Raw genomic sequence first — 16,966 nt, forward strand, 5'->3', positions numbered from 1 at the left:
TCCAGTGAAGTTTGGGTTTAAAGCAGAAATGATGTTCTGACATCTTCCCCTCTCCTCCTGGACGCTCTGGTAATGACTTTTATAACTTAAGCAACGAGCAAATATTTTTTGAAAGCACTTATGTAACCGAGTACAGACGCCTTTGGTATCTTGCCAAGGGTACTTCTTTCCGCGTCTGCATTTAAAATAGAACGGTAGTAACATCACTTGTGTGCCTGAAATTCCTCCTGTGCACAGGCTCAGAATGAAAAATGGATGTAGCAAGCCGCTCCTCGGCTCTGCCATTATAAAGCTCGCAGGAAATCACACATTCATACTAAAATAAGATGAATTCACAGACCAAAATCTCCGCGCGATGGGGGAAGGGCGCACTGGGCTTCACTCACCAACCACCCTGGAGCGCAGGGGTGTCTGGGCGGGCGGCGCGGAAGGGGGCCCGAGGAAACGCAACACCCCAGCCCGAGCGGGTGACGAGGGCAGGGGAGAGAAAGTGCTCTCGGCACCGAAAAGCCACGCCGACGCGGCGCTCGCTCCCTGGCTCTGTCCACCCGTCTCCTGCGGCTTCCAGGCGGACCCCCGGGGGTGGGCGGCTCAGGACTCGCTCACCTGCGTGGGAAAGGCCGAGAGGGCGGGCCCAGAGGTCGCCCCCGCCCGCGAAGACCCCCGGGCCCCGGGCCCCGGAGCCAGGGCGCTTCCTCCTCCGCGCAGCTCGAGTTTTCGATCGACCGCAAGGTCTGGGCTCCGCGGCGCCGCCGAGGCTGTCGGCACGAGCGGGGTCCCCAAACTTGCCAGAGACACGCAGAGGCGGCGCAGGTGGAGGGCGGGGGTTCCGCCGCACCTGGGCGCGCTGGCTAAAGCCCCGCGCCGCCAGCCCCCGCCGCCGGGAGCGCCCCGCAGCCCCGCGCCCCGCAGCCCCGCGCCCCCCGCACTCACCTCGGCGCCGACCCCGCCCGGGCCGCCGCCCCCGCTCCGCGCGTGGGGAGCGCGCGGGGCCGGCAGGACGCAGGGGCGCTCCCCCGCGCGATGGCCGGACAAAGCCCGGCCTCGGCGCCCCGCGCTGGCGACGCGCGGTCCACGCTGCCAGCCCGCGGGCGGAGGCGCGCGCACCCCGTCCCGGCCGCCCCCACGCGCCGCCCAGACCCCGGCGCCTCCAGCCGCCCAGCGGCGCGCGCCTCCCGCCCGCACCCCGCGCCCCGCGCCCCGCGCCGCCGCCGAGGCGAGCCGAGCGCCCTCTGCCGGCCGCTGCCCGCGCGCCCCGGCCCCGCACGGTCCCCGCCCGCTGGGGCGAGGCCCGTGGGCGCCGCCAGCCAGACCCCAGCGCGGGGAGCCCGAGGCGCGCTCGGGAAGGCCGGGCGCAGAGGGGGACGCCCGCAGATACCGCAGGCCGGGGTCCCTCGCGTCATTCAGGTGGCAAAACGCGGACGCAGCCGAGGGCCCGCCTGCGGGTGGCTGGGTGCATCACGGAAATGCGGTGTCAGCGCGCAGACGTGGAGTATTATTCAGCCGTAGAAAGGAATGGCGACCCGGGCCAGCGATGACATGGAATAAGCCAAACACAAAAGGACAAATATTGGCCGATCCCACTTATATCACAGCTCTAGAATAAGTAAATACACGGAGACACAGATAGATTCGAGTTGGGAGGGGGAAGAGGAAGCGGGAAGGGGACTAAGTTTCTGTTTGAGGTCCTGAAAAAGTCTTGGTAAGGGATGGTGGTGATAGCGCCACAGCGTTATGTGTGTAATAAATAACACGAAAGCGAAACCTTCAAAATAGGTAAAATGGGAAATGTGTTACAGTTTTTAAGAGTGAGCAGGGGGCTATCAGGGCAGGGAGCTGCCAGGACTGGAGCCTTGGAATTATGCGCAGCCAGGGGAAGGTGGGAAGAGCTTGGGAGGGCAGCAGGATTCCTGGTTCACGGAGCCCAAAGTGGGTTTCTGAAACTGAGGAATAGGCACACGTTCCTTCTAGAACCAGGTCTAGTTCTGTGTTGAATAGCACCAGGGCGCCTCACACTGATGAAGGAGCTCCAGGGAGCCTTGACGCTCTTCTGAATGAATCTGTCCGTTAATGGTTTCTCGAACCCATTCCGCTCAGTCCAATCTGCAGGCTCTGGCTCTTCCAAACAGTTCACCTGGAGGCTTGAAAAGGCAAGTGAGCCCAGACATCTACCAAGCCTCCAATTTAAAAATATTAGTTGAAACAGCAATGGACTAAAAAGTCCTCGTTATAAAAATGAAATGAGGGCTTTAGTTCTTGCACTAGTTAGGTTTTCATATTTTTTTAATGGGGAATCTTTTTTTCAAACGACTGTGTAAAGCAATACTTTATACCAGCTAATTTTCCCAACAAGCTAGACTTCCTGAAGGGAAATCTCAAAATAGCTTCCCCACTCCCCCGCGTCTTTTAGGTTTATTCCATCAGCTCTACTTCCCCTCTGGAAGGATCTGGGGCACATTTCATAGCTTTATATGTCACTTTCAGGCGTTAAGAACCACTATGGTTCTCTCCAGTCCAGTCCCAAGCTCCCCTCCTACCGCCGGCCAGCACCGGTGGGGCCCAAGGCCAGCACCGGTGGCAGGGGAGCTCCTCCTTGCTCGACCTACCCCCCCACTAGCTCTGGGAAGCCGGGCTCCTCCAGGGGGGTGGGGCGGGGGAACCCCCTGGCAGCACAGGGCCTGGCTGGCCACTCCAGCTCCCCGCTCAGCTTCTCTGTCTGGGGGTCCTACTCACTGGACCCTCTGGGGGCTATCGTGTCTTGGGAGGTAGAGTCTTTTGATGATTCAGACCTAACCACTTACTGCCGTGGCCATGCTGGCCCACCGAAAACCCTGGGCACTTCCGCCCATCCAGCTCGCCAGGTGTGGACCACTGCACCTGAAGGACAGTCCCCCTGTTCTGAGACAACTCTGACCTTGTGTCTTCTCCAAGGATTCCTTCCCTAACTCCGTGGAAACTCTCCTTAAAGCTTTTCGTGTAGGAGTCGGGCAGCTGTTTCCGGGTTCATGTATGTCCCTAAACCCCCAGGAGATGAGTGCCAGACTCTCCAACTAGCTCCCCAGAACCACGCCTCTCTTTCCCCTGTCAAATAAAGAGCAAACCTGGACTGGTAAGTGAGATGATTGTAGAGGAAAGGGGGCTATTGCAATAAATAGGGCGAATGCTCTGGCCATAAGGACCTCACCAGACAGGCAAGGGGTTTCCTTCTCTAGACAGGAAAGAACGAGGTGCAGGGAGGCTGGATGAGGGGACGTGACCAGGCATGGCTCTGAGGACACCTCAGCTGAGGCAGCCTGGTCCCTGGGGGGGGGCGGGGGTGCCTGGACGGTCAGGCGGCTGGAGGAAGGAGGGGAGTGAGGCACTGCTTGGTTACCGAGCCTTGTGTTCAGCTTGGTCAGTGGGGAGCAGCGGTTCAGCCAGTCACTTATGAGGCAAAGAAGGGGAGTTTGGAGGCTCCATGTCCAGCCTTGTCTTAAGGAGGCATCCGTGAGTCTTATCTGAGTCACACGGGAAGGGAGTTCTTTGCGGTCAGCCATTTTCCAGAATATAAAGGGTGGGGAATTTCTTACCCTTCGCTGTTTTCCAGGATCACGGGGCTCTAGCAAATGTTCAGTGTCCACGTGAGGTGGATGAGGACTTCCCCCTCTCCCTCGTAGCACCCTGTCCTCTTTCCAAGGGAATTCTCGCAACAACCCCTCGATCATTCTCTCCTTTCTTTTTTATTTATTTATTTATTCCTTCTCTCCCCCCCCCCCCCCAATTGTCTGCTCTCTATGTTCATTCACTGTGTTCGTCTATGTCTGCTTGTCTTCTCGTTAGGCGGCACTAGGAACCGATCCTGGGACCTTCTGGAGTGGGAGAGAGGTGATTGCTCTCTTGTGCCACCTCAGCTCCCTGGTCTGCTGCATCTCTTATTGTCTCTCCTCTGTGAGTGCACGGGCCAGCTCACCACACTAGCCAGCTCTCCACGTGGGCCAACTCACCAGGAGGCCCCAGAAACTGAACCCGGGACCTCCCAGATGGTAGATGGAAGCCTGGTCACTTGAGCCACATCCACTTCCCTTTCTCCTTTTCTTAAACTTGGCCTGAAGGTGGCAGAAACCTTATTTAGCAGGTCCCACAAAGATGGTCCAACACCTTGATTTAAAATGTGGGGAGAGCTGTCCGTGGTGGCCACGGAGGTGTGCTAGCCCAAATTGTAGGCGCATAACTCACCGACAGCCTCCAGGGGTCACACCTTCAGAACCACCAAGGCCACACGGCCCCCCAGCTGTTCACGGTCAACACATGAGCTTGGGCGAGTATGAAAGCTGGGCCACTGCTGCCCCCGGTGCAGGACCCCTCTGGTGGGCAGCCTTTGCTCAGGAAGTCCCCATCGCCCTCCCACTTTACTCAGGACTGCACAACCACCTAATGTTCTCCCTACACAATCCTCCTTCTTACCTTCTGTCCCTTCTCAGGTGTCAGGTCTCAGCACAGTCTGATAGCTCTCCCCACTTACACGCCGTCTCCTTGCCTCTCCTGCTTTACCCTTCAGAGGTGTTTTCTCCAGTACGTGTTTTGTGCATCTAATCCTTCTTGGCATCTGCTGCTCAGAGGTCCCAATGGGCATAGCCACCTATTGTTTCCAGCTATTCCAAGGTGAAGCCCATTTTAACATCTGGTTGTACTTGCATTTAGAAATTGTGAAAATAAGGGTACGAAGTTCATTTGAGGAAAAAAAATGTGATCAACAGGCATCTTAGGTTAATTCCCCCCTTCCCAGAGCAGAACACGGTGAAATGACTTGGATATAGATAGATGACTTTTGGTAGGTGGTGCCAGAGGCAGATGTCATGAATGCAGTGTTTAAAAGAAGGAAGTATGAAAAATCAATAGAAAGGTGTGTTATCCAGGTCATTGGTGTATACAGCAGGTGCTCAACACCACCAGGATCTCTGGAAGCTTGCAGAAGTCCATCCAGAATTGTCATTTCAAAGACAGGACCTGAGTGTGTTGGGAATCACCTTTGGGGTTTTACTTCACCCCCACCCCCTCATCCAGGCACCCAGGGCTTTAGGAAAAACAGAATGACCCTTGAGGCAGCATCCTGGGGGTAGGGCATGGGCAACTTGAGTCCCAGCTTCCTAGGTTTTGCCTAGGAAGCTGCCGCTGAAAGGTAGCCTATGCTTTGAGTCTCCAAAAAAGAGTCAGGAGGTCATCAGAGGGGTCACACTTACACCTCAGCAGGGTCCCAGAGACAGTCAAAGTAGATACAACCCCAGGTACTGGTTCTCCTGAAGGCTACAGAGACCCACAGGTTCTATGGTCATGGCAGATGGCTTTGGAGTTCAGTGCCATGTCAGTCTGCCCTACTTTGGAGTCTGTGATCCTGGGTGTGATGGAGATGGATTCAGACGTGACCTTTCTACACATGCCTCTTCTATCACTTTTACGGAACCTGTGGTTGGCACTGAGGATGGTGTATACTCAGGAGACCTGAATCTCTGGACTGTCCATGTGCCAACTGGGCCCTGAGCCTCAGAAGACTTGCAACTCCTACCCTCTGGTTTATTGGACTTACCCCAGCCAGCTAACAGGGAGGTAAAGAAAGTCAACCACCACACCAGGGAGCCAAGAGGGCCTATAACTGCAGGAAGGAGAATTGCATCCATCATCCATGTGGAATCTAAGACCCCTCTTGATATAGAGGTGGAGTGGACATAACCATCCCAGGGTCCACAGGATGGAGGAATCGAATATGGATTAGAGTGGTCTTACTGATATTCTACTATGGAACTATTGTGATTAGTAATGGAAGAAATTGTGGCACTGATGTGGAGAAGTGGCCACAGTAGAGGCTGAGGGTAAGGAGAGGGAAGAAGAGATATGATGTGGGGGCATTTTCAGGACTTGGAGTTGTCCTGGGTGGTGCTGCAGGGACAGATGCTGGACATTGTATGTCCTGCCATGGCCGACTGGGTGGACTGGGGGAGAGTGCAAACTACAATGTAAACCACTATCCATGTGGTGCAGCAGTGCTCCAAAATGTGTTCACCAAATGCAATGAATGTGCCATCATGATGAAAGAGGTTGATGGGGGTGGGGGGCGGTATATGGGGAACTCATATTTTTTTAGTGTAACATTTAAAAAAATAATTTAAAAAAATTTTTAAATAAAAAAAGGTGGCCTAGGAGCTGGGGGCAGAGCCTTAAAAGGGTCTGCCATGGCAGGCCTTGGGAGTATTTCCCCCACTGCCTTACCAGACTGTGAGGCATACAAAGGACAGGTAAGGAGACCAAAGGCATCTGTCTTCTGCAATTGCAAATTGCTGCAATGCAGATGGGAAAAGACTGAGAAAGAATGAATGGAGTGGTGGTTGCAAGTTATGAATGACACTTGGGCAGGAGACTGGTCTACCAAACAGTGGGTACAATGGCTAGGCTAATGTGTCAATGGCCTAGCATTGACCAATTCTTGGTCAAGGAAGCACTGGGCTAATTGTAATACAAGGGCATCTTATGAACTTCACTCATCAAGGAGTTAATTGCATAGAGGGCTGCTTACATAGACAATCAACTGAGGAGATTGCCGTCAGCAATGAGTGGCATCTCATCCAATCAGTTGAAGGCCTTAAGAGGAGAAGTGATTTCAGCATTCAGAGAGAGAATTCCCATCTCTACTTCAGAGACCCAGCATCTCCTGGGGAACTCAACGAGGACCTTCATTGGTGTCCCTGGTTGCAGCCTGCCCTACAGAATTTGAATTTGTGCATCCCATTGGTCATGTGAGACAATTTTATAAAATCTCATACTGTTTACAGATAATTCCTGTCAATTCGGTTTCCCTAGAGAACTCTGGCTAATACAGCTGGCTATTTATTAGAGGTCAGTGCCTGTGGGAAAGTAAAGGAACCAGGACTGGACAAAGGGAGAAAGTGAACTGTGATGCAAGCCCCAGAGAGCTTTAGCAGCCACACAGCAAACTCAGGAGCAGATCCAGCAGAGTGGTGTGCTAGAGCGTGTTCATCCCAGCTCATGAGAGCCCATTGCTAAACTTGCAGGATTGTGAGCCAGTTGTTAAAAATAACCATCATTAAAGAAAACATTATATAAACCTAACATTAAATATACTATGTTAAAGTTAGCAGATACTCGAAGCCCATCATTTCCTAATGACTCTATGGCGTGCATATCTAAGCTCTTGACCACTTGCAGCTATGATGAATGACCGTGTTTGTATTGTGGAAATACTACATGATGATGTACTACTGTGTTTCTCTTCCCAACGCTTTCGCAGCTTGAAATTGTCCGTAGTGGGAGTATTTGCACTGCAGAAATTGGCAGCCGCTACAGATCAGGGCTTGCCCTCCACCCCAGGAGCCAGGTGTTAAACCTGTCCAAACGCACCACGTTATTTATGACATGGACAGTTGTCCCACAGTGGGCCAAATAGCCAGGTCCATAGAGCCCCACCTGGATTGGTCACTGGATGTGGACTGGTGGGGGGAAGGTGGCTCTTGGACAAGGGAGTTCTCTGGAGGTGAGGCAGGTGCTGGAGGAGGACAGCCAGAAGCTCTCTGCTCACCGCACACCCAGCAGCTAAGACCAAGTCCTTCCTTGGAGGGGAATCTGGGCGGCACAGCTCCACGGCCTTCACAAATGGCATTAAGGTGGATATAGTATTTTTTAATTAACGTATATACCTTCACATCGAGTGACATAAGCCAGATGCCAAAGGATAAATATTATATGATCTCATTTACATGAAATAACTAGAATATGCAAATTCATAGAGACAGAAAGTAGATTAGAAGTTACCAGAGGGCAGCATCTCTATGGGGTGCCGTTTCTGTTCCAGGTGATGGGAGAGTTTGGGTAATGAGGGGTGGTGACTAGTAGCACAAAATTGTGAATGTAGTTAATATCAATGAATTGGACTTTTGGAAGGGGTTAAAATGGAAAGTTTTATGTTGTTTATATGTTACCACTGTAATTTTTAAAAATTTAAGCACTTGCTATTTCTATAGTTATATCAATTTTTTATTTTTTAATATTGATGAAATATGCCTTTTTTAAAATTATTTTCTAATGAATTATGCCTGAGGTTGTCTCTTTTTTGTCTTTTGAAAGAATGAGCGTTTGCCTTTGTTGATTATTCTCTTGTATTTTATTTACAATCTTAATGATTTCTGCTCTATTATCATTTCCTCTCTTCTGTGTTTTTGGGGTTTATTCTGAAGTTATGTTTTTTCCCCTAACTCTTCAAGTCGAAAGCTTAGCTCTTTAACTTTCACTCTGCGTTTTTCTCATATAAATTTCCCACACACTTTTATGGGTGGTATTTTCAATACCATTAAATTGTAAGCTCTTAATTTCCATTATGATTATTTATATGACCCATGAGTAATTTAGAAGTGCATTTTATTAATAATTTTTAATTAGAGGAGTTATAGGTTTAGAGAAAAACATGCAGAAAATACGAAGTTTCCATTCCCCTCCCCCATCATTAACACTTGGCATTGGTGTGGTGCCTTTGCTAGAACTGATGAAAGAATATACTATCAATATCCTATTAACTGTAGTCCATACTTTACCTTGAGGTTCACTGTTTGTGTTACATAGTCCTATGGCTTTTTTTCCACAAGTATATTTTTAAATTTCTAAATGAATGTAGCTTTTGTTGATATATTTTTGCTATAAATTTCTAATCTAATTGCATTATGGTCAGAAAACAAGGTCTGTTTGATACAGATGCTTTGAAATTGATATAGAGTTTCTTTGTGGCCTATGCATAAATATGCCCTGTACTTGAAAATAATGTGTATCCTCCAATTTTTAGATGCCTGTTTCTACCTGTGTTCTAAATCAAGCTTGTTAATATTTTGGTCCAGATGTCTATATCTCTTCTAATAATGTGTCTACATGAGCTATTGCTAACCGAGAGGAGAGTATTAAAATCCCCATTATGATGCTGAATTTGCAAATTTCTCTTTTCAATCCTGTCTGCTTCTGTTTTACATATGTTGACACTGTGATATTAGGGGCAGGTAAGTTTTTTAAAATTACATCTTCCTAGTAAATTATGTATGTTATTATTATCCAGTGACACTTTCCAATACATTTTACATTAGAATAAAGTTTCTTCTGACATTGATACTGCTACAAAACTTTCTTTTTCTTTAGTAATTGCTATATACCTTTTCCTGTCTTTTAACTTTTCTGTTATTTTAGGTATGTTCCTGTGAATTTGTAATATCTGCTTATTTTCATCTAATCTGTCAATATCTATATTTTGATTTGCAAATTTACCTCATTTAAATTAATTATAGTTACTTATATCGCTGAACTTATTTCTGTCATATAATTTTGTGCTTTCAATTTGTCCTGCTTTTCTATGCTTCTTTTTTTTCTTTTCAGCCTCCTTTAGGATTTGATTGAGGGAAATTTGTTCTGTTGTCTTTTTCCTATTATAAAAGTTACACAGTCTATTTTTTCTTCTATTAGTTGTCCTCAAACTTGTGACAGGCATAGGTAACTAAGCATTTTATTTTTATTTTTTTGTCTTTATTCATTTTTTTTAATATGACATTAAAAAAATATGAGGTCCCCATATACCCCCACCCCGCTCACCCCACTACTCCCCGCATAGCGACATTCTCCTCCATCATCATGAGACATTCATTGCATTTGATGAATACATCTCTGAGCATCACTGCACCTCATGGTCAATGGTCCACATCATAGCCCACACTCTCCCACGTTCCATCCAGTGGGCCATGGGAGGACCTACAATGTCCGGTAATTGTCCCTGCAGCACCACCCAGGACAACTCCAAGTCCCGAAAACGCCTCCACATTTCATCTCTTCCTCCCATTCCCCACACCCAGCAGCCACCATGGCCACTTTCTCCACACCAATGCCACATTTTCTTTGATTACTAATCACAATAGTTCATGAATAGAATATCAGTAAGTCCACTCTAATCCATATTCTATTCCTCCATCCTGTGGACCTTGGATTGATTGTATCCACTCCACATCTATGTCAAGAGGGGGCTTAGATTCCACATGGATGCTGGATGCAATCCTCCTGCTTTCAGTTGTGGGCACTCTTGGCTCCATGGTGTGGTGGTTGACCTTCTTCACCTCCATGTTAGCTGAGTGGGGTAAGTCCAATAAACCAGAGTGTAGGAGCTGAAGTCTGTTGAGGCCCAGGGCCTGGCTATCACATGGTCAGTCCAGAGATTCAGATCCCCTGGGTATATATTAAACCCCAGCACCAACTACAATTCTGGCAAAATAACAGGAAAGCCTTGTGAAAAGAGACCGCATCTGAGTCCAGCTCCATCACACAGAAACACCAACTCCAAAGTAGGGCCAACTGACATGGCACTGAACTCCATCTGCCATGACCATAGAACCTGTGGGTCTCTGTAGCCCTCAGAAGAACCAATACCTGGGGTTGTATCTACTTTATCTGTCTCTGGGACTCTGCTCAGGTGTGCATAAGGGCGACCCCTCTGATAACCTCCCGGCTGTTTTTTAGAGACTCATAGCCATATAAACTCGTTTGTCCTTTCCATTTCCCCCTTCATTTTAGGTAACTAAGCATTTTAAATATAATACTTCTATCTCTGCAATTCTCCCAAACAATTAAAGGATTTTTTTTTTTAGTTAACTTTTTTCTCACATTCCAATGTGGGTTTTTTCCCCTTTATTAGAGAAGTTGTGGGTTTACCAAGCAACCATGCATAAAATACAGGATTCCCATACACCTCCCCACCACCAACACCTGGCATCGGTGTGGAACATTTGTTACAATTGATGAGAGCACATTTCTATATCGGTACCATCAACTGAAGTCCAGGGTTTAACTTAGGGCTCACTGTGTGTAGCTTCATGGATTTTTAAATTTTAATTTCTATTCTCTTACCATGCACACAATCTAACACTTCCTCCTTTCAGTCATATTCAGGTATATATTTCAATATTGTTAATTGTATTCACAATATTGTGCTACCATCACCACCATCCATTACCAAACCATTTCCATCATTCCAAATAGGAACTTTGTACATTTTAAGCTTTAACTTCCCATGCCCTATCCCCCACCCCATCCCCTGGTAACCTATATTTTAGATCCCAGCTCAGTTTGCTTAATCTAATTGCTCAAATCAGTGAGATCATATAATATTTGTCCTTTTGTGTCTGCCTTATTTCACTCAATATGATGTCTTCGAGGTTCATCCATGTTGCCACATGTATCAGCACGTCATTCCTTTTTATGACTGAATACTATTCTATTGTAATGTATATACCACATTTTATTTATCCATTCATCGGTTGATGGACACTGGGGCTGTTCCATCTTTTGGCAATTGTGAATTTTGGCAATGGCTATGAACACTGGTGTGCAGATATCTGTTTGCTGGGTCGTATGGTAGTTCTATACTTAGCTTTCTGAGGAACCGTCAGATCGTCTTCCACAGCAGCTGCACCATTTCACGTTGCCACCAGCAATGACTGACTGTTCCTATTTCTCTACTTACTCTCCAACACCTGTTATTTTCCGCTTTTTTAATAGCAGCCATTATAGTGGGTGTGAAATGGTATCTCATTATGCTTTTGATTTGCATTTTCTTTATGGCTAATGATATTGAGCATCTTTTCATGTGCTTTCTGGCCATTTATATTAACTTCTTTGGAGAGATGTCTGTTCAAATCTTTTGCCCATTTTTAAATTGGGTTATTTGTTTTTAAGTTGAGAGATTTCTTTATATAGTCTGTATATTAATCCTTTATTGGATTTTTTTCCAAATCTTTTCTCCCATTGTGTAGATTGTCATTTTACTTTCATGATAAAGTCCTTTGAGATGCAAAAATCTTGAATTTTGATGAAGTCCCATTTATTTATTTTTCCTTTTGTCGCTTGTGCTTTGGGTTTAAAGTATGAGAAACCATTGCCTAATACAAGGTCCTGAAGGTGCTTCCCTACGTTTTCTTCTAGGAGTTTGATAGTTCTAGCTTTGATCCATTTTGATTTTATTCTTTTTTATATGGTGTGAGGTAGGGGGTCCTCTTTTTTTTGCAACTGGAGATCCAGTTTTCCCAGAACTATTTGTTGAAGAGACTATTCTTTCTTAATTGAGTGGTCTTTGCCCCTTCTCAAAGGGGCAAGGTTGAGGGAAAAAAAATCAGTTGGCCATGAATGTAAGGGTTGCTTTCTGAGCTACCAGTTATATTCCATTGGTCTATTCTGTTGCAACTGGTTCTTCTGAAGTAAAATAATCAACCTCTTCCTCCTCTGCTTCCCATTCCAGATTTTCTTTATGTCTGTCAGAACTTTGAGTAGTCCAGGTTGCTTGGCTGGCCGGGTGACCCAGACCTTCCTCCCCAAAGGGCCTGAGTCCTTAGTTCCTTTGACTTGGTTGGGCCTCGATTTCTACAGATGTCATTGCTATTGCTAGACATAGATGTCCAAAGATGCCCCAACGAATCCCTGCATTCCAGACATACTACTGTATCAGCATTGTGCAGCAACAATTCTAGCTCCTTGTGATAGGCAGAGTCAAAAACTCCTGCCAGAATAATAGCTCATTGCTGTGCCTTCTGGTCTATTGGCATAGGGAGTTCAAAGTGGCCAGAGGACAGTCATTGCTTCAAGTTCAGTGGAACTGTTACAGTGAATCAGTACCTCTAATCTAGCAGAGTCCAAGGTTTCCCAAGAAGGACAAATTATGAGTGGGTCACTGAGCGTGTTGGTAAGAGGAGCCAAGCCTGACTTCTCCCCTATGGTTGCTGGGCCATATTCTCGCTATTGATGGCACAACACCACACACCCATCAATAGTGTAGTGCACATGCAACTGTGAAGGTTCAACCACAAAAGGTGTGTGTGTGTAAACTATTTGTTCTTGGAGAAAGGTCTATAATTTTCTACTCAGGCTGAGCTGAGAGTTGACTTCAGATACCAGACTGGAGGCAGCAGAGTGACAGGTGGGCAAATCTTGAAGAGTACAGCATACTTTTGTGAGGAACTTGCCTTCAGTGATATTTTTATAGGGAATCCATGCAAGGGAATGCTCCTCTCCTTAGCAAGAATCCAGCAGGGACCGGTTTCAACTAGTCAGATGGCTCAAGGAAATCTGGGGTCTCAAAATACTTAGGCTTGTCCACCCAAGCATCCCTATGCAAGGTCTCAGGATACCACTTGTTTCCCTGATTTTGACATGGGATATCAAATGAATGGGCTCCTGTGTACCAAATGAATAGTAGTCTCCTGTGTACAATCTTTAGCATTATTTTTGGTCCATGCTGTTAAGCATGGAATTGGTTTCCTAGGGTTGCTGTAACAAAGCACCACAAACTTGGTAGCTTAAAACAAAAGGAATTTATGCCATGTTACCGGGGAGTATTTTAAGTCATGAGATGCTCAGGTAGCTGGAACATAGAGAAAATATTTTATGTATAGACATCTAAAAGATAAGGAATGGCTTTAGTGAAAAGAAGCTTTTGGGTCCCTAAAGGACTGAGCAGGAGGAGAACCTTAGGCACCACTGGCAGAGAACCTGTGGGAAGTGTCTGACGCTCTATCTTCCCGAATGCACACGTTCCTATTTTCTTGCGGGCCAGGCTGAACCTCCTCAGCCCCCACAGGCGGTGGATCTCAAGGGCTGGCCCAGATGGAGGTGAGGCCCCCGCAGACAGGAGCCCCTGCTGGCGCTGAAAGTGATGCGACTGGCTAAGCCCACGTTAGTCAGCGCTGTTCCAGTGTGAAGGGGAAGACTCACCTGGAGATCCGTCACCAGCTCCGGAGAGAGGATCCTTCCACTGTAAATGGGGAAGAAATTTTAATGTTGGGTGACATGTGGACTTTACCACAGAATTTCAGAAATCTATGTTTATGGGAGAGACTTTTCTAATTGTATCAGCGTTCATAATGATAGCAACCAAATCAAAAGGGATGTATTAGTAAAACTGGATCTTCAGACAATTTCTCAGCATTTAAATCTTTCAGCTTCCAGCGCTGCAGTGGCTGAACTTAAACCCAATTGTGCTGATGACGTCATACATCATGAAGTAAAAGAAATTGGACCACAACATCTTGGTGTATGCAGTGAGTTATACAACTCAGAGTGGAGGGGGAAAAATGTATTTTAGAAAATTCTTCAAATTTCAGCTTCTCCAAATACTGGTTATGAAAACCAAATTTTACAGTGCAGAGACTGAAGAAGTATTTCTCGAAGCCCATATTCAGAATATTGCCTCACTTATGTTTATGGAGAAGGTTTCATTGGAGCCGTTTATAATGTACAATGCAGCAGAACTAAATTCTGTCACCCAAGCGGGAGAATGTGTATCTACATTTGGGTCAAGAGCATATTTGCAGGCAATGGATACATGCCAGTACTTATACTGCCTAAAGCCTGAGAAGAGGTTTGCAGAAAAGGCAGACATCACTAAGGGAGTAGCAGGAATTGGAAAATTGGACATAGTGTGGAAAACAAATATAGTTGCTAGGGGAAGGTTGCAGACCAGCCAACCTCAAAGAAGGGGTCCCGGTTAGAGCTGTTAGATTGTGTTTGGAGGCAATCCCAGATGCTGGAAACCTAGAAGAGCCTTTCCATGTTACCTGTAAAATAACAAACTGCAGTGAAAGGACTATGGACCTTGTTTTGGAAATGTGCAATACCGGTTCTATCCACTGGCACGGCATTTCGGGAAGACAGCGTAGAAAACTACATCCAAGTCTCTCTCTCTGCCTTGCCGTTACTCCACTGTCTTGCGGTAAAGGGACTGCAAAGTGTCTCTGGTGTAAGACTGACAGACACGTTCTTGTGGAGCTGGCCATGCGCAGTGCTGATGCGCGCAAGGAGTGCCGTGCCACGCAAGGGTGTCCCCCGCGTGGGGTAGCCCCACGCGCAAGGAGTGCGCCCGTGAGGAGAGCCGCCCAGCGTGAAAAGAAAGAGCAGCCTGCCCAGGAATGGCGCCGCCCACACTTCCCGTGCCGCTGGCTGACGACAACAGAAGCGGACAAAGAAACAAGACGCAGCAAATGGACACCAAGAACAGACAACCAGGGGAGGGGGGGGAATTAAATAAATAAATAAATCTTTAAAAAAAAAAAAAAAAAGAATAGGATGACATTGTACAAGTCTGTGTGGTATCTTCGACCAGTAAAGTGGAAAGCTGAAGAAGATTTCCAATGTTATATTTTCCACTTAGTTTCTCAGAACTGCTTTCTGTATTCTTGTCAGCTTTGTAAAATGATCAATTTAACTGCAAAAGTAAGTATGTATTATTTAAATATCTTTCCTATAAAACTGAGCTATTTAAAATATTAAATATTTGTTTTTAAAATAATCCTAGGGAAGCAGATGTGGCTCAAGCGATAAGGCCTCCACCTACCACATGAGAGGACCTGGGTTCAATCCCTGGGGCTTCCTGGTGAAAAAAAAAGAACAGAAAGCATGCCTGTGTGGCAAGCCAGTGCCCACACAGCGAGCCAAGGGCCTATGTGCGTACCTGCGTGGTGAGCCGAGTGCCCAAGTGGCGAGCCAAGTGCCTATGTGTCAAGCCGAGTGCCCGCACAGTGAGCCAAGTGCCCACATGCGTGCCCACATGGCAAGCCGAGTGCCAGGGTGAGTGCCTGCATGGTAAGCCAGTGACCACACGGTGAGCCAGTGCCCCCATGGTGAGCCAAGAGCCCACGCAGTGAGCCAGTGCCTGCACAAGTGAGTCACACAGCAAGATGATGACACAACAGAAGAGAGACGGGAGAGTCAAGGTGAAGCACAGCAGAAACCAGGAACTGAGGTGATGCAACTGGCAGGGAACCTCTCTCCACATCAGAGGTCCCCAGGATTGAATCCTGGTGAATCCTAGAAGAGAAAGACAAGAAGACAAAAAGAGAAGTAGATACAGAAGATCACACAGCAAATGGACACAAACAGCAAAAACAGCAGGATGGGGGGGGGGAGGGAAAAAAATAATCCTCTGCTGATTTTCTTATGAATTATATTCCAAATGAACATACGTGTATTTCTTATACATATTATCTCATTTTGGTCCACGTTAGATGACCATTGAACTTTGTTCTCCAAAAGTCTACACTTGAGACCAATTTTCTTTTATAAGCATCTAGAACAGGAGTCAGCAAACTTTTTCTGTAAAATGATATAGAGAGCAAATACATGAGGCTTTTTGTGCCATACAGTGTCTGTTGAAACTACTCACCTCTGTCTTTGTACTGTGGAAACAGCCACAGACAGCTGTGCATGAAAGAACATGGCTGTGTTTACAAGAAGAGGCCAGTAGGCCAGACTGGTCCTGAGTTGGCTGATGCCAATCTGGAAGGTACAATTGTTTCTTAAAAATTCAGAATTCTCATAATAATTTTACTTAGAAATATTTCAGCTGTCTCCAGTTTTTTTTCCCTAGCATCAACAGAAAAAGTATTTGTTTAAAACAATTGGGGCAGTCTTCATGTAAACTGAGATTTGCTAAGACATTGTTGTTTGAGCTTTTCTAATCATTTTCAAAATCATTGTATTTGGACTGTAGTTGTGTGTATGTGTGCTTGTATACACACACAAACACCCATCTAGGTATGAGAAGACAGATCAAAATTGGTTTCCCTTCTTAGGTTTTTGATCACTCAGTTAACTTTTTTTTATACCCCCACCCACCCACCTTGCAGCTTTTTGCTTGCAGTCTGCTTTCTATGTCCATTCATTGTGCGTTCTTCTGTGTCTGTATTTATTTATTATTTATTTATTTCCCCCCACCCCTTGTGGCTTGCTTGCTGTCTGCTCTCTGTGTCCATTTGCTGCACGTTCTTCTGCATTTTCGCTCATCTCCCTTTTTGTTGCATCACCTTGCTGAGTTGGCTCTCCATGGCACCCAGGCCAGCGTCTCTCCTGACTTGCAGGCAAGCCTGCCTTCACAAGGAGACCCCAGGATGTGAACCCAGGGTCCCCATGTGGT

At 46.8% G+C, this 16,966-nt stretch overlaps 1 pseudogene; it reads left to right on the forward strand.

Annotated features, from left to right (window-relative positions):
* The first annotated feature begins 14,129 nt into the window (after positions 1 to 14,129).
* LOC101429915 (trafficking protein particle complex subunit 13-like) lies at positions 14,130 to 15,173 on the forward strand (annotated as a pseudogene).
* The last annotated feature ends 1,793 nt before the right edge of the window (positions 15,174 to 16,966 follow it).

The sequence above is a fragment of the Dasypus novemcinctus genome, chromosome 15, assembly GCF_030445035.2.
Source record: "Dasypus novemcinctus isolate mDasNov1 chromosome 15, mDasNov1.1.hap2, whole genome shotgun sequence".
Taxonomy (NCBI): Eukaryota; Metazoa; Chordata; class Mammalia; order Cingulata; family Dasypodidae; genus Dasypus; species Dasypus novemcinctus.